Raw genomic sequence first — 24,182 nt, 5'->3', positions numbered from 1 at the left:
ACTGCTCCCTTGTTTACTACACAAGGTGGTGGGGCTTGGTAGTGCACAGGCTGCGCCAGTGTCTGAGGGAAGAGGCGGCTGCCTGTTGCACTGTCACATCTCCTGAGGTCACGAGACGCCCATGCCCATTTGCTTTCCACCAGCTGCTACTGTGCTCCTCTGTGTAGCCAGGGCCTCCCACTGAGCACAGGGTCGCCTGGCTCATGGGGCCATGCACCCAGCCTACAGCAGAGAACCCAGTGGTGAGTCTCAGGAGGGCAGGAGGCAGAGAGGCTGGGTGCAGTCCGGATGCTTCTCCAGACCTGGGCCACACCTGCTTCACCCCCACCACGGCTGTGATGTTCCTTCTTCTTGATACAGGTCACCTGATGCACAAGCACACACCTTGGGATGGTGCAGGCCAGCCAGGCAACAGTCGGGATCACACACAAATCTGCTGGAACACTCCATTCACTGCCGATTCTCCATCAATTTTTCTGTGTAGGCTGAGCTTTTGCACTCCTACTGGACTCTCAGGCAACGTCCAGGCTGTGGTTTGGCACTTAGCTGGATTAGAAGGAAGGAACCTTCCTCATGCTGCTCACTGTACCACTCTCTAGCCCTTGCACCACATTGAGCATGCACACATTTCATTTTTTTGACCATCCTGGGAGATGTAGAGAGAACTATTTTTGTTTAAGAAGAAAAACACTGCTACTTTCAGAGGTTAAGTGGCACAGATGAAGTGCACAGCTAAAGGTGAGTAGCAAAGATGAGTGCCCCAGGATGAAGTGACAGCTTCCAGTCACTGTCACCCTGTGCGAGCCAGTGCAGGGTGAATGTGGTCTTCCACAGTGGAACGTGTCCTTGTGCGGGGAATGAGCAGGTTGGATGGCTGGTGGCATTTGCATGCTTTAGCTCTGAGATTTTAATCCTGGGTCCCTTCTTTGCAGGAGAGTACGATGTGCCAGCCCCAGAGGTGAGGAAGATCAAGAGACAGTTGAAGACTTTAACCAAGAGACAAGAAGACACATGAAACTGTGAAAAAGGAGCCTAGAAAATTGCCACCATTTCCCCCTACACAGCCCTTTCTCTCATAGCACTTAATACTTTGTAGCTGCGATTTGGTCACTGCTGAGCTATCTTCATTTAATGTGTTTTTGACAGAATAGTTAGTCTGGAAATTTTATTTTCAATTAAACTTCCTTGTTGAATGGCCTTGGTTTTGAAAGGATTCCATTAGGGTGGCTAATTACATAGCAGTTGCTACAAGGAGATATTTGCACTCAATTTCAGCTCTTAGGTAATTCAACTCAAATGCTTATATTTTCCTCCCTGGAGCTGTGTGTGGCCATCTTCCTCTCATACTGCAGTCTTCTGAGTTATTTTTAGAAACCTAAGTCGAAATAGCAGTTTTGGTGGAGGCCTTTTCTAGGCTAGCCAAGTAAGCCATATGTACTGATAAAGACAGTGGATGCTCCCGTGCCTTTCAGAAGCAACAATGCTAACTGCTGTGCGAGGGGGCTCCATGTTTGTGAGCTGTCCTTTCTACTATGACGTTCCTTCGTGAACTCCAACTGTCATCAAAAGCAATGGAAATTCCATTACAATCGGGAAAGATTTGCCCGTCTGCAAAGGTGGCAGATCACTCGGAATGTCCTGGGGACCCCGTTGTGGCCGGTGCAGCTCCTGTGCAATGTGGATATCACTGTCTTTGTTCTCTGCCTCGGCTCTGTTTTCGTCTCTGAGCAGAGCACTTGTCATGTCCCTCAGCATGCTTATGGAGTTGGGATGCTTTCTACTGCCATAACAGAATTCCCGAGACTGGGACATTTGTGGGGAGTAGGATTGATTTAGGCTCATTCCGGAGCCACTGATGCCTTTGTGGGGGCCCCACCCTCATGACCTCATCTCAACCTAATCACCTCCCCAAAGCTTCACCTCCAAATACCATCAGCATGTGACTTTGGGTACTGAGTTTCTAACATGAACTTCTGGGGGCCACAAGCCGCAGCACTTACTAAGCAGATAAACCTCTCTCACGACAAAATATTGTTGGTGGAGCTGCATTTTTCACCTTGTTCCATGCCTGGCACATAGTAGGTCCTCAGATAGGGAAGGAATAACCATGCACCATTACAATCTAAGTTTTTTCTATTTTCTCTGTATTTTTTTTAGTAGTTAATATTTTATGACATTCAACCTGAAAAAAAATAAACTTTCCAAATAATAAAGAAGTCCCTTTTGGTTCCCATCCCATATCCTTGTCTACTCAACTGTCTCTGTTTAGGCAACACATTTGACTTGCAAGTCTTGCTAATGCATTTATGTGTACATACACACACACATGCATGTACACACTTGATGGTCTTTTCCAGACCTGTGATAAACAGTATTTTGTAGTTTACCTTCCTCCACTCAGCAATAAATCCAGGAGTGCTATGCACGTTAGCTGCCTCCTTGTTGACTGCTACCTCATTTTATTGCATTGGGTGGGTATGCTGTCTTTTGTTTGGATGAAATGCACACGTTCTCTGATTTCCCATTCATCATACTTCCAGATCCCTTCTCATGTGGATGCTGACAAACTAAGCACATCCACTGCTCTCTTTAGGTAGCCACATTTCATCGAAGTCAGCTACCCATGTTGGAGATTATGCTAACAGGTAGAATTATGTGAAATGCTAAGCAATGGCAGATGGGCTAAATCCCCTTGTCCTCGAAATCCGGGGAATTGTACTGCCCTCTGGGGATTCACAGGACTGGAGGGTGATGGTGGGGCTACCGTCAGGCCTGCCTTTGCCTGCACGGTTTCCCTGGATGGACCATCCCTTGTCCCTTGACTGTGTTTTTCTCATCTGCACAATGGACTCAATGAGCCTCTTTCATTTCAGACCCTGAATAATAGAGCCTGCAGTGTGTCACTTGCTTTGATCCAGAGCCGGTATTGTTAGTGCTCCCTCCACTGTTGTTGGAGTGGGAAAGGCGATTCCTGGTAGAGCTGCTGCCCAGAGTTCTCGGCTGAGATGATGTCACAAAGAGCCATGGTCACCCACCTTTGGATTTCACTCCCATTTCCTGTTGCTTTGCCATTCAGTTTAAATGAGTGTTTTGTTTTGCTTGATCTTTTTGTTCTGAACAGCATGGCATTGGGTAAAGAGATTATGGATCCTTGATTCCCACTTCCAGGTTTGTCTAATTCCAGCTGTGTGTTCTTGGGCAGGTCACAGAACCTTCTCTGGGTTTCCCTCTATTGACAGCATGATTCCACATGAGCCAGGTATTCATGAAAATAACAACAACAACAAAAAGTCTGAACCACACCATCGTGTGTGTTTCACCTGCTGTTTCTGAGCCTTGTCTGCTACAGACAGGTTGTCTTGTGAGTTGATTCATGTGTTGATGAGGCATTCTTAGGGACCACCAAACCCCATGAAATTGTGTTTCATGGCTGCATTGTGCACCTCCCGTGGCCCTGGTGACACAGGCTGAGCCTTCCAGAGAGTCCTGAGCAGCAATGATTCAAAGGTGGCATTTTCTCCCCTGAGTTGTGGGGCTGTGTGGCAGGGTTGAGGTGATGACAAAGGGTATTCCCCTGCTGTGGGGCTCAGGGCCACAAGGGTCACAGGACCTGATTCAGATGCCAGTGGTTTCCTGAGGGTCTCAGGATTTCCCATGTGCTGTGAGTTCTAGCCCCTGGGTTTAGCATCACACATTGGTCTGGAGACCCAGCAAGATTCTGCTCGTGAAAGGTCAGAGTTAATGGTTGTGAAAGGTCTGTGGGAGCCTTGGCTTGCCGGTCTTGGTGGGTTTGGCTTTCCTGGACCTCACACTTTGTTTTCGGTGGGCTTCTGTTCCTGTAGACCCCTTTGGTTAAGAAGGGTTTCCCAGTTGAGTACCTTTGTACGGGAATGGGGCCAGCCAAGAGTCTCTGGTCCTGTTCAGTGGCTGAGCTCCTTGGGGCAAGTGGCTTAACCTCCCCCAGCAGCCTCCACTTCCTGCCCTGCTGGGTCTTCATGAGATAAAACAGCCACTCCACAGCAGGTTCTTTACCTCTTTCCTCCCTTCCCTCTATGGGAAAAAAAAGCCTGATTTTATAGGTTCTGAATCTAACTGAGCTTCCCCAAGTCCATAGTGGGTATGGTTCACATTAACCAAAATAAAAACAGCATAGGGAGTAGAAAGAATATGAATGACGAGGTATACATGGTAAATGAGTTAGAAAGCAAAAAGAATGGTGAGTTGTTCCACTCACCGACCTCACCCCCTCGCTCACGGCAAAGGTTTTAGCAACTGCATTCTTCATTTTTCTAAGATGCTTGCGAATCAGGTTTGTGGCGGATTGGGGCAAGGTAGGTTGCATTGTCTCCTGGTATTTGATCCTCCTCCAAGCCGTCAGCACTGTTCTCATTCAGTGTGCAGACTTCAAGCAGTGAGTCAGCCTGACTTGTGATTCACAGGCACTTGATCTGAATGCTTGATCTTGTGGGGCTGGGCAGGGGCAGCATGAGAACCGAATTCCCTGACCCCAAGTCAGCTTAACTGCAGAAGCACGGGCAACAGAGGGTTGTGGATGCTTCCTGCCCTCCAGGTGCAGCACAGTGGAGGGGGCAGAAGGTAATGACGTCCAGGGCTGATGGCAGAGTCTGGTTCACACCTGTCATCCTGGCCTCTTCTCCAGTTAGCATAACTTTCCATTCTGGGGAGACTACACTGAGGGTTCTTTCTTTCTTTTTTTTTTTTTTTTTTAAAGATTTATTTGAAAGTGTTACAGAGAAGGAGAGAGAGGGAGAGAGAAAGATCTTCCATTCGCTGGTTCACTCCTCAAATGGCCACTGGCCAGACCTAAGCCAGAAGCCAGGAGCAGCTTCTGGGTCTCCCACTTGGGTGCAAGGGTCTAAGCACTTGAGCCATTTTTCATTGCTTTTCCTAGGCACATTAGCAGGCAGTGTAGGGACTTGAACTAGTGCCCACGCGGGATGCCGGCATCGCTTTACCCACAGTGCCAGCCCCAGAGTTCCTAAAGGCTAGATATTTCATTAATTCACGTGTGTATCTCCAGTGCTTATCCTTTTGTAAAGAGGCCATAAATAACTGCTTGGTGGGTGGGTAAAGGGAGTGAGTAGATTCTCAGCCTGCTCACCTGCTCTTTGAGTTTCTGTCTGCCTTTTTATCTTTGTATGCTCCAAGCTCCTCTGGTGACGACACTGCTTTAGGGGGCAAATGCTCTGGTTGCCCCTAAACATCCCCGTATCATCAGGCTTTGCAACCCTGAGTGAGTTACCCCAAAGGAGTTGGACCTTAAAGAACTGAGGACAGAGACCTCCTTGCAGTAAGCTCCCAGGAAATGGTGATGGAGGAGGCAGATGGGGTGCAAGGCTTGTTAGCTGTCCAGCTTCTCCCCTTACTCTTGTCTTTTCTCCCCTCACTATGGGATCAGTAGATCTTTTATATATATACTGTCATCCCTCAATGTCCATGGCGGCTTGGTACTATGTCACCCCAAAGATCTCAAAGTCAGTGGATGCTGCAGTACCTTATATAAAATGATGCAGTATTTGCATATAACCTCTGCAGTCCTTCTGTGTACTTTAAATCATTGCCTCATTACTTAAAATACCTAATATAATGTAATGGCTTTTTAAGTGGTTGCTGTGCTGTTTTGTTTAGGGAGTAATGACAAGGGGACAAGTCTGTGCATGTTCCATACAGGTGCAATTTCTTTTTAAAATATTTTCAATCCAAGATGGTTGAATCCACAGAGGCAGAAGCCAACTGAAGGTATAGAAAGCACATTAGAAGAAAGAATTAAAAAGTTATCCATGATCTCATGACTGTTGGTAACATAAGAGCAATCTGTCATTAAGGATGTGCTATAGTCCACTTGTGTCACTTTATACAGTTCTTTTCTTTCACATAGTTGTTACCTTAAGGTGATTATTGCCTTTTCTCCATTGTGTGTTTCCGCCAGCATTGTATGTGTTCCTCCACAAGCTTTTCAAATCCCACTTTGAAATCTGCTTTTGTCTCTGTGGCTTTTAGTAAGGAACTAACTATAGGATGCTGATTTTTTCATCTTCTGTAAATAAAGTTTTCCTTCTAGTATGTTCCCTTATCTCAAAAGAATCTTGTTTAATGGAAACATTGAATCAGTGAGTATGAATGTTGTTAAGCTGTATATATGTATTTAATTAATAGACTAATTTTTTGAGCTGTTGCAGGTTTATAAAAAAGCAAAGTTAAAAGTAGAGTTCCGCCTTGCTCCCTCTCCATTCCCTCATGTTACCTGTGATTAGCCCCTTGCATGAATGTGGCACAGTTGTCATAATTTATGAGCCAGTATTGACACATGATGGCTAGAGTCCTTAGTTCACATTGGATTCTCCTCCCTGTGCCGTATGGTTCTGTGGGTGTTAATAAATGTTTAGTATTAGCCACCATTCCAGTATCATCCAGGATAAACAATATCTGTTTATCCCCCCCACCCCCCAACCTCTGACAGCCACCACTGACAGCTTAAAGTCTCCATAGTTTTGTCTTTTCCAGGTAGTCACATAGTTGGAATCACACACAATGTTAGGTTTTTATATAGGCTTCTCTCGCTTAGTCATCTGCATTTAAGATTCCTCCAAGTAGTTCCAAGGCCTGATCATCATTGTCTCAGTACATGGCAATCTTCTGTACCATAGCTGATTGACTCATTCACATCCTGCATCTTGGTTGCTTCCAAGTTTTTGCAATTATGAATGAAGCTAACGTGCGCTTTCCCACCAATCCTCACCAGCACTGGGTGTTGTTAATGTTTTGGATTTTGTCCGTTTGTAATAGGTTTGACTGGCATCTCGTTGTTTCAGTTTGCATTTTCCTGATGACATGTGGAGCATCTCTTCATACATTAACTTTATTTGTGATCTGCCTATCTTCTTTTTAGGTCTTTTGCTCATTTTTAAAATTGGATTGTTTGAGTATTGAGTTCAAGAGTTTTCTGGTACATTTTTCCTAGTTTCATTTAATTGATTGACACAATAATGGCACAGATTTACGGGGTACAAGTTGTGTCGATTGGCATTTATGATATCTGAATTGTAGCAGCCATCTTGTAAGCATGAGATGAGCCAACAGATGGAGACCAGTAGGGAAAAGAACAAAGAGGTGGATCTCTTTTTTTTTTTTTTTTTTTTTTTGGGACAGGCAGAGTGGACAGTAGAGGGAGACAGAGAGAAAGGTCTTCCTTTTTGCCATTGGTTCACCCTCCAATGGCCGCCGCGGTAAGCGCGCTGCGGCCGGCGCACTGCTCTGTTCTGATGGCAGGAGCCAGGTGCTTATCCTGGTCTCCCATGGGGTGCAGGGCCCAAGCACTTGGGCCATCCTCCACTGCACTCCCGGGCCACAGCAGAGAGCTGGCCTGGAAGAGGGGCAACCGGGACAGGATCGGTGCCCCTACCAGGACTAGAACCCGGTGTGCTGGCGCCGCAAGGCGGAGGATTAGCCTACTGAGCCGCGGTGCCGGCCTGAAAGAGGTGGATCTTTGACAGCACTGGTGAGCTGCCTCATTCCTATCAATGCAAGACAGCAGACTCCCTCCAGACTTCTCGCTACGGGAAGCAATCCTCTTTGTTGGAAGCCACCCCAAACTGGGTTGTTCTTTACTTGCAGCTGGAAATATTTCTAAAGGTGTACAGATTTCCAACAAAGCACCGGTCTGGGTAGCTTAGCATGGTGCCCAAAAGCCCAAATTCTAGAGTTGGGGATGGGCATTGTGACACCATGGATTTAGCCACCACCAGGGTTACTCACATCTCATACTGGAGTGCCTGGGATCAAGTCCTGGTTCTACTTCCAATCCAACTTCCTGCTAATGCACACCATGGGAGGCAGCATATGATGCTTCAAGTACCTAAGCCCCTGCCACCCATGTGGAAGGCCCAAATGAAGTTCTTAGCTCCTGACTTTAGCCTGTCCCAGCTCTGGCTATTGTGGGCAGTTGAGGGATAAACTAGTGGATGGAATCTGTGTGTGTGTGTGTGTGAGTGAATAAAAATAAATAAATAAGCTTTTAAAAATATTTATTTTAAAGGAACAGTTACGGGGGGTGGCAGAGAGAGAGAGCGAGTGAGTGGCGGGGGGGGGGGGTGTTTGGGGGGAGAGACAGCATGCTTCTGTCCATTGGTTGAGTCCCCAAATGGCTGAAACAGCCAGATTTGGGCCAGGCTGAAGCCAGGAGCCTGGCACTCCATACAGGTCTCCATGTGAACGGCAGAGGCCCAGGTACTTGAGCCATCATCTGCTGCTTTCCCAGGCACCAAGCAAGGGGCTGGACTGGAAGTGGAATTGCTGGGTCTGGAACCTGGCCTCACACCACAGGCAGTGGGTTAACCCCCTGCATGACAGTGCCAGCCCCAAATAAATAAACTTTAAAGTAATTCCAATTATGTTGAGAAAATTCTGGAGCCAGAGTGCCTCGATTCTGATCTTGGCTTTGCTGTGTGACCTTGAAGAAAGTGAGTCACAGAGTAACTAACTGACTCACTTTCTTCATTTGTAAAATGCTCAATAAATGCATTTTGAAATTGAAAGAATGGTAGTAATCATACCAATATGGTTATCAGGATCATTAAATGACTCCATATTTTATTAAATGATTAGAAAATTGCCTGACATCCAGTAAGTGGCTGTAGATGCACTTGTCAAAATGAAATTAAAAGAGAAGTCACTTTTGGGGGCTTGGGTGTGCACCTCGGGTCCCAACTTTGAGACACTTGTGATATTTAAGCAGAAGTTAATCCTTTCACTACCAAGACTCATGGAGCATGAAGCTCCCCCGTAAGCCTGTCTGAAAGCAGCCACAGGGGTGGTTTCCTTTTGACAGAAAAGGCCCTGTAGAGAACGTGGGCTTGCAAAGAAGGAGGGGCTGTGACTACCAACTCGTGTCACCAAGTGACCCACCAAAATACCCAAACTTGCCCATGCAAATGGGCCTGGGTCTCTCCTGGTAGTCTCTCTAGAAGCTACTAGAATGTGCTTGAGCTCCATTTTGAGAGGGTCTTTCCAGCCAGCTACTGACTTCTTCTGAATCTCCCTGCATCTTTCTTGCCAGAGCATGAGGGTGGGAAGAAAGGGCTGAACGCCTGCATCTCTACCCTTTCTGTGCAGTTAAGCACACAGTCCCCAGCCTGTGTGTGCAGGAGCTGGTATGGCCTGGGTCTCCCTCACCTTCCACTCCCCAAATTGCCAACTTCTGTAGACGTAATACTTGAATTTGGACAATGGTGAAATCTTTGGAAATGCATCTTGTTCGTGGAGTTAAAGGCTCAGATGGCCAGTGTATCCACTGTAGAAACGTTCAGAGTGTATGCCCTTTGATTCCGTCTTTCCTTTACCAGCAATGACAAAAGGGCCTGGGTGATTACAGGAGCCCCCTAACCAGTCTTCCTTTCTCTACCCCACTCTTCACTCTCAGCAGCCAGGGGCATCTGTTAAACTGTAAACCAGATCACAGGACTCTTCTGCCCCAAGTCCTCACTCCTGTGGAGTCCCATCTCACTGAGGATAAACTCCCATGAGCCTACTACGTCCTACAAAGCCCACCCTTTCAGGCACTTTCTTCCTTGTTCACCCCTTCTTGCTGTGGGCTGTAGGTACCTGAGTACAAGCTGGCCTCGGGGACTTTACACATACTGCCCTTTTTAGGAGTGCTCTTTCCCCTGTATACCTACCTGGCTCATTTCCTCACTGCATGCGAGCATCTACTCAGATGTCAGCTCCCAGAGAGGCCTTCTCTGCCCCGCCACCCAAACTCATTCCATTCCCCTGATTTCTGTCATTATCCATAGTACTGTTGAGTTGCTGATACTATTGCAGTTTTGCACTCCTTAATGGGTTGTAGGCCTAGTAAAGAAAGAGGTATTGTTTTATTCCTTAGGGTATCTACAGAAACCAGAACATTCTGTTATGGGTGCTCATGAAGTATTTAAACAAAACCAATTTGAGTTAGGAATAGGGTATGTCTGACAAAGCTCTATACCTGATGTTTCTTGTGCACCTGCTAACTTTGCCCTGAAACCACTTCTGGAATTCTCCAGTTAATTTCTGAATGAGAGTAACCCTGGACAAGTATTTAATGTCCCAAAATGAATATATGGAAAACCAACCTGCATTTGATGTGATGAGTCCTTCTACGTGTGTTTAAAAATCTTCCCCATAACATTAACTCTACCCTGTCCCTTTGCTCCTGGGAACAGACAAGCAATCCCAAATAGAAGGTCTTTGCATCCCTCAGACCTGGATTTCTCTCTGTGCTACTATGAGAATAAAATGGCTTTTCCCTGCTGTTCTTCCTATTGAAGCATGGATCTGCTTTCCCCTTGCCTGGTTTTCCTGGGATGCATATTCTGAGGGAAGCACTGAGACCATCAGGATGACGGGGCTGCTGATGGGTGCTGTGGTCTGCAGCCTCCACTGCCTGACAGCTGTCTGGTGCCATCACAAATGGTTGATGCTCCTTTCTTCTGTGAGATGACCACAGCCCAGCTGACAGCTGACCACAAGGGCATAGGAAAAACCAAGTGAGAACCACTGAGCCAAGGCTCTCCTAAGTTCTTGCCTGAAAAATCATGAATGACTTGAAATTATAAGTCTTTTTTTAAAAAACATATTTTATTTATTTATTTGAGAAGTAGAGTTAGAGAGGGAGAGACAGAGAGGGACCTTCCATCGACTGGTTCACTCCTCAAATGACCGCAATGGCAGAAACTTGGCCAATCCGAAGCCAGGAGCCAGGAGCTTCTTCCAGATCTCCCATGCAGCTGCAGGGACCCAAACACTTTTCTTCTACTGCTTTTCCAGGTCATAGCAGAGAGCTGGATTGGAAGAGGAGCAACTGGGACCCAAACCAGCCCCTATTTGGGATTCCGGTGCTGCAGGCAGAGGCTTAGCCTACTGTGCCAGAGTCGGCCTCTGGTTTATAAAAAATTTTGTGGTAATATGTGTTCAGCAATAGTAATGAGAGCCACACCCTAACTCTTTCTCCTACATACTAGGAAATCTGAAGCAAAAATTTCTTGACACTACAGGTATTGCATTTTATCATGTGCAGGTCAGGAGTGGTACTTAGATGATTGTTGGGTAGAGCAAGTGCAAGTTTGAAAGCCTGGGTGGTCCCCAAACATACTGCTTGTCCTCATTACTAAGATGTACCAGTTGTCTGCTCTCCATTCATTTGTGTGCACTGAGGAAGAAGTGCCTGCAGTTACACTACTGCATTCTCCTGGCTGTAACACACGTACCTGTTGTGGAGATGTTGAAATTGGAGGGGCCAGCGCTGTGGTGCAGTGGGTTAACACCCTGACCTGAAACGCCGGCATCCCATATGGGTGCTGGTTTGAGACCCGGCTGCTCCAATTCTAATCCAGCTCTCTGCTATGGTCTGGGATAGCAGTAGAAGATGGCCCAAGTCCTTGAGCCCCTGCACCTGCGTGGGAGACCCGGAAGATGCACCTGGCTCCTGGTTTCGGATCAGCACAGCTCTGGCAGTTGTGGCCAACTGGGGAGTGAACCATCAGATGGAAGACCTCTCTCTTCTCTCTCTCTCTCTCTCTCTCTCTCTCTCTCTCTCTCTCTCTGCCTCTCCTCTCTCTGTGTAACTCTTGACTTTCAAATAAATAAATAAATCTTTTTAAAAAACTTGGAAAAGAGGTATATGTTAGGATTTTGGATTTGAAGAATAGATGATAAAAATAGCCACTTAAGCTCAGACACAAAACCAGGATTTCAGTTTGTGTAGACAAGAGGAGAACTTAAAGCAAATGTGCCTCAATATTAAAACCTTTCTGGCTTTTTGTCTCACTTTACACAAGAAAACACAAAGATCAGAGGAAACATCATTGTGGTCTGGGTAGAAAGTGCTTTCTTTGGGCGCCTGTCGGATGGTTAGGATTCAGATGACATTGCATCACTGGTATTTAGCAGAAATGTATTTTGCAAGAGGGATGAAGTCAGATCCCTAAATCTGGCTGTGCTTTGAGGAGTTGTTTTTAGCAGGAACTCCACTCTAGTAAGCAGTAGAGGACCGAGTCCTATTTTCTTTGGTTCTTGGAACTTTCCTTTTTCAGGACATGAATTCGTTCCTTGACAGATGCCATTGAGTGCATAGGAAGGGTCTGGGCGGTGGGCAGCGGGACCGCAGAGGAGACCTGGGCCATGTCTAGTGGGACACAGACATAAGCCTCAGACTCCTGGCAGGTTTGCTGCTAAGTCTTAAATTAAAAAAAAATTTTTTAAATAATAAAAACAATTTATTTTTAAGGAATACAAATTTCATAAGTACAACTTTGGGAATATAGTTATTCTTCCCACCACACCTGCCCTCCCACCCCTCCACCTCCTCCCTCTCCCCTTGCCAGTCCCATTCTCCATTAAGATTTAAAAAAATTTTTTTTTTAATTTGAAAGGCAGATTTAGAGAGAGAGAGAGATTCCATCTGCTGGTTCACTTCCCAAATGGCTGCAATGGCCAGGGCTGGGAGACTGAAGCCAAGAGTTTCATCCGAGTTTCCCACATGGGTGGTAGGGGCCCAAGTACCTGGGCCGTCCTCCGCTGCTTTCCCAGGTGCATTAGCAGGGAGCTGGATCAGAAGTGGAGCAGTTGGGACTCCCATTGGTATTCCCACATGGGACGCCCGTGTCTCAGCCAGCGGCTTAACCTACTATGCCACAGTGCCAGCCCTGCTACTAAGCCTTCACATGGAGGGCTCCAGGGGGTCAGCACAGCCACCCAATCTGTGGCTGTGGCACAGGTGGCACAGGTGGGCTCCCTCCTGAAACTGCGAGGTCGCGTCTCCTAAGTCACACAGCTCAATGATGGCCGCTTCATGGAGCAGACACCACCAGAGCCTGTGCTCTGTCCCCCAGCGCTGCACTCACCATGGTGCTTGCACAGCCCTGGAAATGAGTTCATAGGAGACTCTGGCAGCTCCGGGCTCTTACCACAACCACTGACTAGTCAGCCTAGCATAAACAGAGAATTCCTGTTCATTCCTCCTGCCTCTGCCAACATGGCTTATCCACCAAGGAGGCCCTTCTCCTCTCCACGTTTAACCTTAAAGACCCAGACATGCGTCCAGGCCCTGTTCTTATGGAGTGATTCCCGGGTGCCTTTGGCTACCTGCAGCTTAGCTGACCCTCCTGGAGGTGGTGGTGGTGCTTCCTATTCACTGGGAAGGGTCTTGAGGCGCTGGCACTAGACCGAGTGTGAATCCAGCCTCTGTGAATTACAACTTGTGTCCTTGGGCAGATTTCTTAGGTTGCACGGTAAATGCTGGGAATAATTATTCTGAGTGAGGCACTTGCTTGGTCTCTCATTCCTCATCACCTGCAGTCTTCATAGCAGCCCTCTGAGTTAGGTTCATTTACTTACCCATTTTATAGATGAGGAAACTGAGAGGTAGCCTGTTGCCTGTGGTCCTTATAGCCAGCATGTGACCAAACATCTGACTTAAAAAAAAAACAAAAACATTTATTTATTTATTTGAAAGAGTTACACAGAGAGAGGAGAGGCAGAGAGAGAGGTCCTCTGTTGGATGGTTCACTCCCCAGATGGCCACAACGACCAGAGCTGCACTGATCCGAAGTCAGGAGCTGCGCCGATCTGAAGCTAGGAGCCAGGAGCTTCCTCTGGGTCTCCCAGGCGGGTGCAGGGGCCCAAGAACTTGGGCCATCTTCTACTGCTTTCCCAGGCCACAGCAGAGAGCTGGGTTGGAAGAGGAGCAGCCTGGACTAGAACCAGCACATATATGAGCTGCCTGCGCTTCAGGCCAGGGCGTTAACCCACTGCTCCACAGCGCCAGCCCCCAAACATCTGACTTTTAGTTCCCTTGTCTGATGGAGTCAGAGGATGTTATGTACCGGCTTCTTCAGGTTTGTTTCAGTTGAAGTCTTAGTGACCCCTCTTTCCTGTCTAGGCTGTGCTATCCCAATTTGTGGGGAAAAGATGCTTCCAAAAGCCTTGTTTCACTACTGTTGTGGTTTGCACATCTCATGTGTCTGCCAATGACAGGTCCCTTCACTTTCCTGCTCTTATGGGTGGCTGATTATCCATACCAGAACTATCCTTTTATGTAATGAGCCGAAAGAATCAGAGTGTTGGTCTTAAGAAACCCAAGCAAACACTTACACAAGGGTCAGTTCTTCAATCTGAACGCCGTCAGGGCCATGGCTGCCATTGGCGTGGGATGACTGGGCATTGGGATTTCTGCCTGGGTTACTCCAGTTCTGCTGTCACGGGAACCTTGTAGCAGGGCAGGCGGAAGGAAGCAGCCATTCATGCACTCCCTTGTTTTTTCCTAAAGACACAATTGTCAAGTTCCTTGAACAAAACTAATATGGAGTTTTGTGGGTTTTTTTTGGCAGAGATCATTCTGAGTTAGTAGAACAAGATCCATCACCAAACAAGCCTCACTCCACCCTGGGGACCCCCAGCAGTGGAAGTATGGAGAGTGGGGTGAGACCCTATTCTGACCGCAAGGCAGGGATCTTCCTGTCTCAGATAGATCTGGAGAGAGCCAAGGGCTAAGAGTAGTTCCGAGGTGAATGCTCTCCTGGCTCGCTATGCAAAAGCGCAGTGAGTGGCGGGCTCAGGACTTGCAGCTTGTCCTTGGACTATGGTTGACCTTCACCTTCAGAGCCAGAGAAAGTTGTCGGGGCAGGGGTTGAAGGCTGGAGCTACCATTATTAAAGGCAAACACTGAGCAAGATTCCTCATTTCCAAATCCTGGGGTTTCCTCTACAGATAGATCCACTGTTGTTAACTTCCACTCCACGTCCACCGCCCTCAGGGAAGTTGCCATGTACGAGTTCCGCTCTTTGACTGTGATTGAGATTTATTTTCTGGCCCAGCCTCTGGTCTGTTGTGGTGAATGTCTTCCCCAGTCTGGGGAGGGGGTGTCCCATCAGCATCAGTGTGCATGGCCCAGTACTTGGCCTGGTTCAGAGTCACTGTTGAAGCAAAGCTTCCCCTATCATTTATTGCCGTGACCTCCAAATACGCCCGCAAGCCAGAGGCAGGTTGGTGGCTGTGTAGACTGGCGGTTTCTGGATGGAGCCTAGTGTTCCCTCTGTGGTGCGTCCAAGAGAGCAGGAAAACATCCACGTGGGTGAGAAGGCACAGCCAGGCCCTGACCCCAGCTGGCAACGACTTGTCCTCCATGTGGCCCCCAAAAAAGGAAAGACCAAGAACTCCAAGCAGACCACTGAGGCCAAGAGAAGGTCTCTGGGGGTTTACTTGAGGGAGGGAGATGTTTACCCATGGGAACGAGGAAGGAAGCTCTGTGTGGTCAGATGCTTTCTCTTCTCTCCCTGCATTCAGCCAGCACTCACCAGAGCCCTGCTGTCATAGCCCTCGGTGCTGCCACTCCAGGATCCCATAGACTCGAGGTTTATAGGCAACGGAAATTTAGTTCTCATGCTTCAGAGGTTTGGGAAGTGCAAGGTCAAGGCAGATTGAGGATCTGGTAAAGGCCGAATTTCTGCTTCATAGGCGGTGACTTCTTGCTGTGTTCTCACAGGGAAGAACTGCAGAGGAGCTCTCTGGGTCCTCTTTCATAGGAGACTGATCCCATTCAAAAGGGCTGCACCTTCAGGACTTAGTCACCTGCCAAGGGCCTCACCTCCTAAGAGCATCACATGCGTTTGAGGGGGACACAAATGTTCTTCCTTGTTGCAGTTCCAAACACTAGAATTCAAGGGTTCTACATTGCCCCTGCTCTCCAAGAGCTTGTAGGTCACAGAGAGAGTACTGGTAATTAAAAATGACATTATCCATAGCACAGTAGATGGTAGTCACTGGAAAACTAGAAGAGGGTCATGCTTGCTTCGTTTCCCACTCTTTCTCCGATGCTCACATCTGCTGAGGATTTCTAGGGAGGCTGAAAGGGGGAGACAATGTGGTCCAATCTGTCAGCCTGTTAGAAACCTTCGGAAGATGTGGTCCTAAAGGGCCAGGAAAATGCGAGTTCTTAGGGGTCTGGCCCTCAGGACAAGAGAGTTTTGGCAAGTTTTATAAAATGCCATTGACCATTCTGGCAAACTGAGTGCTTTTTTAGAATAATCCTTTTAATGTGGATATAATAAAAGTACTCAGGATTGCAAAGGAAACCAATTACATGGAAACACAGTTCTACATGTGAGCCCCATGCTCCAGGCTAGGGGAGACAGAGACCTGGAGGTTTATGGGTAGTGGAGAGAGCTCCATGGGGGAAATGTCTTTCCTGCATTTTGTAATTCCATATTTTTGGAACTGGTGACCTCAAAGGGGGCCTGACTGGAGGTCTTGCTTTCACATAGCTTAAGTAACTCTATAAAAAACTGCCTTTGGGGGCCGGTGCTGTGGCTTAATGGGGAAAGCTGCTGCCTGCAGTGCCAGCATCCCATATGGGCGCTGGTTCAAGTCCTGGTTGCTCCTCTTCCAATCCAGTTTCTTCTATGGCCTGGGAAAGCAGTAGAAGATGGCCCAAGTGCTTGGGCTCCTGCACCTGTGTGGGAGACCTAAAGAAGCTCCTGGCTCCTGGCTTCAGATTGGTCCAGCTCCAGCTGTTGCTGCTATCAAGGGAGTGAACCAGCGGATTGAAGATCTCTCTCTCTGTCTATTCCTCTGCTTCTCTGTAAATCTGCCTTTAAAAAAAAAACCAAAAAAACAAAAAATTGCCTTTGACTGCTCTGGTGAGCTTATGGCTTGTTTCTTTGCTCAGCAGACCGTATTGTATGCCCCGACTTCCAGAGATATGAAGGCACTTCACGAAGTTCATGACAAACAGAGTTAAAGGATGTTGACTTTGGTACAAAATCTTTTTGAAATCCATGCATAGTATTTTCATTGTGCATTTTTTCATGAGCTTTTATGAAGACCCCACTTATGCATGGATTTTAAAAAAAAAGTTTGTGCCATAATAAATTTAAATTCCATTGTCCAGGAACGTTTTGAGGCAGCTTTGTAGAAGCATTGGCATGGTTAAATTGTCTGCCTTTTTAATTTCACTTGTTCTCCCTGTGGAGCACAATGGATTGCAACTGAAAGGGAAGAGGGGTTAAAGAGTAGGGAGGGTAGAGAAAGGCCTCGGCTGGATCATCAGTGTGTTTCTTCAGAAGCATGGCGAGGAGCTGGGGGCTCCCCTGGCAGGCTGGGAACCCTTCTTGGGAGTTCACAAAACAGATTGCAACCCAGGAGGATGGGTGACTTTTCATGGGAGCTGAGGAGAAGCCCATGTCTTACTTTGCAAGGTGGCGGAGACTGTGAGCCCTGAGATGTCAGACACGGCTATCAAATAACTGCAGGCCACCACTTTGCTTGTCCACCCTGGGCTCATTACCACCCTAGAAGCTGGAGGTCTGATTTTACCCGTGTGACAATGGATATAGAGCGAGTCAGTCCAAGGTCACCTGCTCGAAGTGGTGGCGCTAAGAGCCACACAATCCCAGGCCCTGAGAGCTTTGTTTTTCCAGGTGCCTACCTGTAGCACGGTGATCATGGATGTGGCTTTGTGGAGCCAGGTGGCCTTGGTTCCAGTTCCAGCTCCACAATTGAAAAGCTCGATGATCCAAGGTAACTTGCTGATCCTCAACTTCTACATCTGTAAAATGGGAATCATTTTACACTCTTCCCCCTGACTTTTCTTTTTGTTATTTTAATATTTAAAAATTGGGGGCCGGTGCTGTGGTGTAGTGGGGGTAAAGCCACTGCATGCAGTGCCAGTATTACTTATGGGGGACGATTCAAATCCCGGCTACTCCACCTCCGAATCCAGCTCCCCGCTAATGTGCCTGGGAAGGCAGAGAAGATGGCCCAAGTGCTTGGGCACCTGTACCCACGTGGGAGACCTGGAAAAAGCTCCTGGCTTCTGGCTTCAGCCTGGCCCAGATCCAGCCACTGGGGCCGTTTGGGGAGTGAACCAGCGGGTGGGAGATATCCTCTCTCTCTCTGCCTCTCTGTAACTCTGCCTTTCAGATAAATAAGTAAATCTTTAAAAAATCTTTAAAAAAAATTTAGGAGTGGACATTGTGGTGCAGTGGGCTAAGCTACCACCTGGGACACCCCCATTCCCTATCAGAGTGCCTGTTTGAGTCTTGGCTGCTCCACTTCCAATCCAGCTTCCTGCTTGGGTCCCTGCCAACCACATGGGAGACCCAGATAGGGTTCTTGGGTCCTGGGTTTAGCTCCACCTTGCTTTGGTTATTATGGGCATTTGTGGGGTAAACCAGCAGACAGAGGATATCTCTCTATCTCTTTCACTCTGCCTTTCAAGCAGAAGAATATAAATAAACAGTTTTAACAAATAAAACAATTCACTGACACAGAATAGCAGCCTATTCATGGGGTGTGCTGGAATATCCAGTGCAGGTATACATTGTGGAAGGACCAGCTCAGGGTCACTGGTGCGCTCGTAGTCTCAGAAACTTCACATTGCTTTGTGCCGGGAACATGCTGAGTCCTTCCTACAAGCTATTGCTAAATATTCAATTAATTGTCAACCGTAGTTAACCTACTGTGCTGTGGAACATTAGAAGTTTTCCCATTCACTGCCGCACACACGCGTCTTGGTGATCAAAGAGACGATGTGTGGCAAGCTCTGGGCACACGTGGCTCCCACGTCAGTGCTCCGTCATTGTCAGTTACTGGGATGATGACGAGCCCAGCAGGACAGGGAGGAGCGTTGCGGGGTCCCTGGGGTGTGATTGCTCTTCTGTTTACTCCTTGGACTGTCCCTGTCTGGCAGGCGTTCCTGAGTTTGTTTTTCTGGTCCGAAGGCTGCCCTGGTGTTCCGCAGTGACCTGGCAGGGCTGTGGTTCTTATACAACTCTGCCCGCTGGGCTGCAGCCAGCCCTGCCTCTGCTGCCTGCTATGCCTGTGCACCGAGGCTGAGAGAGCCCTTACTCCTTGGCCTGCTCTCTCACCCCGGAGAAGCGTGACCTTTGCTGAGATTCCTCTTCCCAGCGGTGTCACCCAGCAGGCTCACCCACCTGCTCCTCCCCTGACACGCCTTTTATTTTCTCATCTGGGGAGATAATGGGACTGCTGTGTCTCCAAGACAGTCCTCCTTGCCTTCATCTCCTTCTCTTTCCTGCTAGTTCTGTGTTCTTGGGGCATATTGGAAGATGTGAAAGTGTTGGAAAAACAAGCTGCAGCCTCCAGCAGCCTGAGACAAATCCTAGATGTTTCTGAAGTGTGGGCGTCGAACAACTGGTCTACCCTTAAAGTTCTCGATCAGTATAGCACAGAATATTGTACTGGGATAGAATTAACATAGCATGTATTATTAATAATATGCATGAGTATTCATGCTTACAGATCCACAGACACAACATGAGGATTCTCCATAAAGCTGGGAGGAGGGAAAGGGGCATCCATGAACAGAACTTAGCACAGTGCCAGGCACACCACCAACCCTCAGCACCTATGAGTCGTCCTTAGTAGCAGTCACAAGGAAGCTCAATGTGTGATCCCAGTGGAGGCTTTGGCCTCTCGGTCTGTTTTCCCTTATCCAGTGGCACTGTTATAAGGTGCCCTACTAAAGCTGTGTGGATCAGAATATGCGAGGGGTTGAAGTCTCCTCTTCCTCCAGCCCAACATCTGCAGGAGCTTCGTGCCTGCTAGCAGCACCTCTCCCTCGATCTCACCAGTTAGGATCAGAGTGCGGGCCCTCCTAGCCCTCCCAGAACCCAGAGCAGGGGCCTCAGGCTGGCTGCGCTCCCTTCTACTCCCTATTCCTCCTTCCCTTCCAGCGCCTTCTGAAATCCCTCAGTCTTGTGCTGCCAGCACACTGGCCCTGGCATGATTGTCACCTCAGAGCAGATGGCCCTCGGTGTCCCTAGTCCCGTAAGCCCTCTCTGCTCCCCCGCAGCAGGTGCCTCTGGCCCAGCCTACCACCCAGGGTTTCTGTAGCAGCTTTTGCCTGGCTGGTTGCTCCTTGCCCTCTGCACAGCCTCCATCCTACTCTCTGGGACTTTGTCTTCTCTATTCTTGCTGTTTGTCGCTGCCCAGGGTGGTCTCCTCTCTGGTAGTCAAAATGCTGCTCTCCCTCCTCACCCTGCCCCAGGGCCTCCTGCACTGAGCTTTGCCTGTTGACCTACTTGGAATAGCATCCATAGGTTTTCAGCTGTAAGATTTCTGTCTTTTTTTTTTAATTTTTGACAGGCAGAGTGGACAGTGAGAGAGAGAGAGAGACAGAGAGAAAGGTCTTCCTTTTGCCGTTGGTTCACCCTCCAATGGCAGCCGTGGTTGGCGCGCTGCAGCCGGCACACCGCGCTGATCCGATGGCAGGAGCCAGGGGCTTATCCTGGTCTCCCATGGGGTGCAGGGCCCAAGGACTTGGGCCATCCTCCACTGCACTCCATATCCACAGCAGAGAGCTGGCCTGGAAGAGGGGCAACCGGGACAGAATCCGGTGCCCCGACCGGGACTAGAACCTGGTGTGCCGGCGCCGCAAGGCGGAGGAAAGATTTCTGTCTTTTTTAACCATTCTGCTGTCTGTATTTTAGTTATTTGCTCCCATGTGCCTCAAGGAAAAGAGGCTCAGCTCCACACCTCTGTTTTCTCATCTGTAAAGTTGGATGAGCATTGTAAAAAGCCACCCCTCCACCCCTTCTGAGAGTTACCAAGAGGCTTAGAAGAGCCTCCTTTGCAGAAGCACCTCCTACCTCAAAGTCCTTCATATTTTATTTTGCTTCTATTTTTTATTTGAGCGAGGGAGATAGAGAGACAGAGTGTTCCTGTCCACTGATTCACCCTCCCCTCCCAAAAGGCCTGCACAGGTTGGGGCTGGGCTGGAGCCAAAGCTGGGAGCTAGAAACTCAAGCCAGGGCTCCCACATGGGTGGCAGGGACTCAAGCTCTTGTGTTATCTCCTGCTGCCTCCTTAAGTCTGCATTAGCAGGAAGATGGAATAGGAATGGAGCTGGGACGTAAGCCCAGGTTCTCTGATATGGGTTACAGCAGCTGATTGCTTTGCCAAGTGCCTGCCTGAGTTCTGAACATTTTAAAGGGCCAGGGAATACAATGATTGAGTGAATGAAGGCTCTTACTGTTCTTGAAGTTGTCGGAAACAGATGAGCTCTGCCACCATCTTTACAGCCTCTGGGGATGCACACTGCAGATGAGGCTCAGGGGTGACTCCTGGGTCGGGGAGTTCAGCAGCGGTGAGGTCTGCAACACGGGGTCTACAAGCTGTGGCCAACGAGCTAATGCAACCCCTGCCTGTTTTTGTACAGGCTGCAAACTAAGAATGGTTTTTACATGTTTAAAATGTTTTCACATGTTAAATGTCAAGTTTTTAAATGTAAGTGTGAATTTAATGCAATGGTAAACATTGACATTTTTAAATTGAAAAAAATCATAAGTATATTTCATAACATAAAAATAATAGGAAATTCACACTTCAGTGTTTATGAGTAAAGTTTTATTGACACACAGCTATGCTCCTTCCTTTCTGATGTGTTGTGTGTTTCAGCTATAGCTGGGATGTACTGAATTTCTATTTGATAATGGCCAACTGAGCTCTTACCACACAAATGGCATGGCCTGCAAAACCAAGCTAATTACTTCCAGGCCCTTGACAAAAAAAACCTGTGGACCCCTAGTCTATGAAACAGTGGCAAGATGTGTACCCACCCCACTGCATGTGGGTAAAATGTTCGTGGAGTGCCAGCATCGAGTAGGCACTGGTGGAGACTTTGTTCTTGAGCTCTTTGATTTCAGGGTCCAAGCTACACAAAACCATGAAGATAGAGATGGCAGACAGACCCCTTCCAACAGCAGAGGTGTTGGTCAGCCTCACCTCCCTGCTGCAGACTGGGAGCCCTGCTGTCCTCTGGGTGTTAGGGTCCTGACATAGACAGGGTGTCCCCACCCTGCACTGGCTGCCCTGGACAGCCACTTCTCTTGGATTTATCAGACCCAGATTTCTACTGTGTCTGCTCTTGCCCGGGGGTGTTGAAGCTCTGGCCAGCGCTAGGCCAGGGGTGCCATGGCAACCATTTGGCAGGTTGCATGGTGGTCTTGCCTCTGATTTGAGGGATGGCAAGGAGTCTTGTGAGGAACCAAGACTTTAGGATCTGGTCTGGACACTCAGCTCTGCCCCTTGCAAGCTTGGGGTGGAGGGGAGGGTCCCTTCCTGTGCCTCTTCTGTTTATCTGAAGAAGAGAGGTGAGGCTCTCTCCTGGGGAAGGGGTTGGCAGGGTTCCCTGCCCGGGGAAACTGCAGGGGAGCAAGGTTTTGTCTTTTTCTGCACAGAATCTCCTGTGCCTAGAACAGTGCTCGGCCTGAGGCCAGCACTCAGCAGACCCCCATTCAGGAAAGGAGATTGCATTATGTGGAGTTCCTGGCACACAGCAGATTCCCGTTAATTAGTCCTATTGCTTTGGCTGTTCTAAACCAGAAATCAGCAAACTGGAGCCCACAGCCTGTTTCTGTAAACAAGGTTTTATTGGACACGGCTATGCCCGTTCCTGGACTGGCTGCCTGTGGCTGCTCTCCGGACACTCTGCTGCAGTGATGGTGTGGAATAGCCGTGCTGCAGACGTAGGGGCTGTGACGCCTAAGGCACATGCCATCTGAACGTCAAGGTGGCCATGTCTGAAGGCCGTCACAGATCTGCTTTTCTTCCGTTGGCAGGTGCTGTGGGCAGTTACAAATCGGAAGCCAGTGAGTGAACTTGAGGTTTGTATTCCCGATGCCTTTTCTAAGATATCGGGGGGGGGGTGGTGGTTCTTAGCATGGTCAGAATTGACTTCTCTGTGCTCTCCAACTCTCATGTGCAAGAGGTGTTACTTTCGTTTCTGTGAAAAAAGAAACTCAATCCACCTGCCAATTATTGGCCTTAATTGGCGTTAAGGGTTGACCCTGTGTCCTGCAGCAAGCGTAAGGTCAGGGATAGGCACAGGAGCTAAGTCAAGGTTAAAAGGATGGCCCATCAGGTACAGCTTACTTTGTAGTGATGTAGAATAGAATGCCAATGGGGTGCAGGAGGGGACCCCCTGGGTTGTGGGGCTTGGAGTGCATAGGTTTTGGATTCATTCTCCTGTCGTAACAACCTTAGACACCTTAGTTATTCTCACTTGGACTCAATTTTTCAACCCATGAAATGGCCACAGTGATATCTATCACGCTCTTCTGTGGTGAAGACTAAATAAGGTAACACGGCAGGTGCTCAAAGCACAGTGTCACGCACGTGCACGTGTGTGTGTGTGTGTGTGTTTAATAATAAAATGGATTCTTTGTCTTTATTATAGTTTGGGTATGAGATCATCAAGGATCTCTGTGACATGTTGTGTCTTTCTTTGAGGGTCAGGCCTCTGAGAACCCTGGCTTCCAAGCTGGTGAACAAGAGCTTCCTGGAAGGCAGCCTGGGGGGCTCCCTGTCTGCTGTGCCAGCCGAGTGATGGGTGGGCCGCTATCTGGCTGCCCCTTTGGTATCAGCTCACCTTCTTCTTTCCCTCCAGAGGACAGGGTTACAGGCACCCAGGCCCTTAAGCCCCAACCAGACAATTGCCCCAGCAATGAGTGAAGGTGGAGGGGTCCAGCAAGCCCCCTGCCACCCCAGACTCACACATGTAGATTCTGGCCCCACTGTCCCGTAAGCACTCTGTCGATGTTTGTTGGGAGGATTATTGGGTCATCCCGTCTGAATGGGATGCGTCCACTGTTGCCAGAGGCTCTGCTCTCTCCTGCTTCTCCAGCTGTCCCCCGACTCAGGCTCTCAGTCGAGCCGTGTTTCCTCTGCCATTCCCTGTCCTGGCTCTTTGTCACTGAGTCTACCATGGTGCTTTCCACTGCAGTTCCCAGGCTAGCCCTGTCTCCCTCACCTCCCACCCTGACTCTCCAATAAGCAGTTGGATTGTGGAGGCGTGGTAATGGGGACAGGCTGGAGTGCTGCACAAGCAGCTAGCTCCTACCCCCGAGCCCCAGGTTCTCTGTCACACCCGGGCTCTGGCCAGTGCCTTCCCATCTCTAGGAGGAGAAGGCCTGGGTTAAAGTGTCACAAAGAACAGTGCCAGGGGCTTTGGAAATGGAGGGAGGGGTGCTTGACTACAAGGCAGATCAGGTGGGCAGTGCCTCTGTGAGCAGCAGACGTTGTGCAGGGGCACAGGAGGGAGGCACAGAAGCCTGCCTTGGGGAACAGAATGCTTCTCATATCACACTATCCCCTCCCCACCTCATCGT

At 48.5% G+C, this 24,182-nt stretch overlaps 1 long non-coding RNA gene across 23 annotated transcripts in view; it reads left to right on the top strand.

Moving 5' to 3' along the window:
* The window catches only part of LOC133757518 (uncharacterized), a 261,209-nt gene extending 256,500 nt beyond the window's left edge, over positions 1-4,709 (top strand). For 15 of the 23 annotated variants that reach the window (XR_009865669.1, XR_009865676.1, XR_009865683.1 and 12 more), the window contains one exon: positions 933-4,708. This is a non-coding gene — a long non-coding RNA (uncharacterized LOC133757518). Of the gene's footprint in view, positions 1-932 lie in introns of all 23 variants that reach the window. The other 8 variants (XR_009865670.1, XR_009865679.1, XR_009865665.1 and 5 more) reach the window with 2 other exon arrangements.
* The last annotated feature ends 19,473 nt before the right edge of the window (positions 4,710-24,182 follow it).

This window comes from Lepus europaeus, chromosome 4 (assembly GCF_033115175.1).
Source record: "Lepus europaeus isolate LE1 chromosome 4, mLepTim1.pri, whole genome shotgun sequence".
Classification (NCBI taxonomy): Eukaryota; Metazoa; Chordata; class Mammalia; order Lagomorpha; family Leporidae; genus Lepus; species Lepus europaeus.
The sequence above is the reverse complement of the archived record's forward strand: the minus strand, read 5'-3'. Positions and strand labels throughout refer to the sequence as shown.